Raw genomic sequence first — 3,109 nt, forward strand, 5'->3', positions numbered from 1 at the left:
AAGGACCTTTTTTAAGGCCTTACATTCCAGATTAAATTCAAATGAAAAAGACTTTTTCATAGACCCCGCGGGAACCTGAGGAGACTAATAGGCACAATTATATGCGACAACAGACGGTGGTTTCAGAAACACACAGAAATATTAGAAAATACCCTTAAGGAACATCTAGTTTGAATGGGATGCCCTGTCCAAAACTCAACTACAAATAATGTGTGTTGTGTGGTCGTGTTTGTGGGTGTGTGGGGTGGTGGTGCCTGGCTCGTGCGGTGTGTTGTGTGTTGTGTGTGTGTGGTGGTGCCCCTTTGTGTGGGTGGTGTGGTCCGTGTGGTGCGCGCTCGGCGTGTCGCGTGTGGTGCCCTGAGGCGTGGCTGCGCGCCTGTGTGTGTCGTCCTTGTTTGTTGTGTGTGCCGGCGTTTGACGGCACATAGTGGTCTGTCCCGCGGCGTCCGTTTTGGGAACGGTGCAGCCAGGTGGGGAAACAAAAGACAGCACTTTAACCCCTTCTTCGTCATCCAGGCTTAGTCCACACACAGTTTTTACAATCACACTCCCTGTAATTTGGACATAATTAATAGGATAGTTTAGCTTCTCACCATCATTGCTGTGGCCCACTGATGTTAACGATCGTAACTGGAAAAAGGCTGCCTGTCAAACGTAAACATTCGGCCACGTGGACCTCGCAAACCTCACGAGAGTTACACAAACGGATCCTATTCCTAGCCATAACTCTGCACCGGTTGCGCTGACATTGGCCGCCCGTGATCATCAGATTTGACGACGCTGGATTGTAGGGGTGTCCACGGGGTGAAATTCCCGGCTCACGTTATTGTGAACCAAAATTACCACGGTTACAGATATTATCTCGGTAATTTTTTTTTTTTTAGTGTTAACATTAAGTGAACATTAAGAGTAAGTTTAGGTTAATTAGGCAAGAAGCCAGTACTGTATGGAACAAACTGGTTTAGCGGCCTTACAATGGGTTATAGTCAAGCTACCAACGACATAGAAGCATGGCCGAAGTAGGATGTTTTAAAATGCTAGCAGTGGGGCCGGTGCCTCTTACCCTGACCATTAATATCAAGGGTTTAACATTTAGACAATCGGGTATCGTTTCATTTATCCTTGACCAAAGTCAGAAGTAACTTATCATTAATGGTGTTCACCATTGCACTATTTTCCCACTGTCCCTCATGGCATGAATCAAAGTTAGCTTTCCAACATTAGCTTAGAATGCCCGTTTAGCCGCCGACTAAGAATGGGTGGAACACACGAGAGCAGTGTGGGCATTTGCTAAGTAATGGTAAATGATTATTATCAAGATTTAACTATTATTGACAGTCGGATAGAATGTAACATTTCCCCTTTAACCCCGAAGGGCAAAAGTTATTTCGAGCATTTTCAGCTAAAACTATGTGTTATTTAACAAATATACCGCACTGGGGCTGTGCAGCTGCGGGTTGGGATGGCTCCCGTAAAGATGAAGTGGCAAATTTCCGATGTGTTGCTCTTTCGGGATACCTTTCCCCCGCGGCATGGTTCATGCACACGGGGCACCCATCCTCCACAGTTGCCCCCCCCCTCGGGAGGGTTTTTTAAATAATCCAAAGTAGGACCACACTTTGATCTTCTGCGCTTAGAAGGTGGGAAAAATTGGTAACCATCGCGGCTTTCCCCTTCTTCTGCTGCCATGGGCTTAAAGTGAGAGAGTGTGGATAAAAGAACCTAGGACTAGTGGGCGACTGCGAACGTTCGTTCACGTTGTGGTGAGAGGTCTGGTAACGCACCATAGAAACTTATGTTTTTTTGAAATGCCAAAGTATTCAGCGGTAACAGTGTAATACAGGTACCTGGGGAGTATTAAGGGAAATGAAAGCTCCCCGGTGGTAACGGTGTGCGTAATTTAACCCACCGACCATAACACCCGTGTTTTGGGAAATTTCGAAGGGTTATCCTCACCCCGTCAAAAATTTAGCGCGGTTACCGTCTCCACGGTAACACGGTGACCACCCCCTAGCCTGATTGGGGCCCCTGAAATTATGTTTCCGGAGCCATAGCTTACAGATAGCACAGTCAGCTGCTAGTGGTCTGCTGGCTGCACTGGTTGAGGGCTCCTTCTAGCGCCCAGACGAGAGAGGGTAATGATCACGGTCAAGGCAGGCAGGAAACATGTGCTTATCAGTAACTTTAGACCAATCGTAACACATTTTAAAACCGAGATTTTATTGTAGATTAATACATTACTGATACAATTATATAATATTAACCTTGTTCATTAAAAATTAAAATAAAATATTTTAAATTAAAATATTAAAATAATTTTTTTTAATTTATTTTTATTTAATTGGTATGGTGAAGAAGTGGGCTGCCGCCCTAGCGCCCCTATGGGTCCGGCCGCCACTGGGTAAACAGACTGTGGGTCAAGCCAGGCCGCCACCTTCGAAAACACAGTCCAAGCCCAGCCCCGCAACGTTGTAATTGGCTGGTGCCCCGGTGAATATCCTATGGCCAGTACGGTAGAGGCCTGGAAAACTGCCTTCTAAAATAAAAGCCGCATTACTCGGTAATAACAAATATACTAAAAAACCACCCACCAAACCATATTCCATATATTACCCTGGAGCTTAAAATTAAGAATATGTACATATATATGTGATCAATAATAATTTAAAACAAATACGTAAACTACCCATTAATAACTGAGTGAATGTAAAATGTAAGTAGGCCCCCTTATACAAGTTATGAAGACATATCCCTGGAACATTTTCCACTGGGGTGGACTATTTAAAATGTATGTGTTAAATCTCCAAATTAGATTCCTATTGGTTCCATCTATATTTGATTATTATTTAAATGGAAACCCTCCATAATGAAAGATCCATTCGGAAGGTAAATGACATCTTATTCACTCACAGCCCATCTAGTCAATCCAAGGAAAAACAGGACAATCCTGATGTAGAATTTCAAAATACAAATACTTTTGAAATCTCATATATGGGCTATCGTCCCTTTCTGTTTTTTATACAAGAATGAATAAAAAACTATCCCGGTAATCCAAAGGACGTTATTTCAACTTCAGGGTGTAGCGGAACCCACCCCCAATCTAATTCAC

The sequence above is a fragment of the Notothenia coriiceps genome, unplaced genomic scaffold (assembly GCF_000735185.1).
Source record: "Notothenia coriiceps isolate Sejong01 unplaced genomic scaffold, NC01 NC01_scaffold00032523, whole genome shotgun sequence".
Taxonomy (NCBI): Eukaryota; Metazoa; Chordata; class Actinopteri; order Perciformes; family Nototheniidae; genus Notothenia; species Notothenia coriiceps.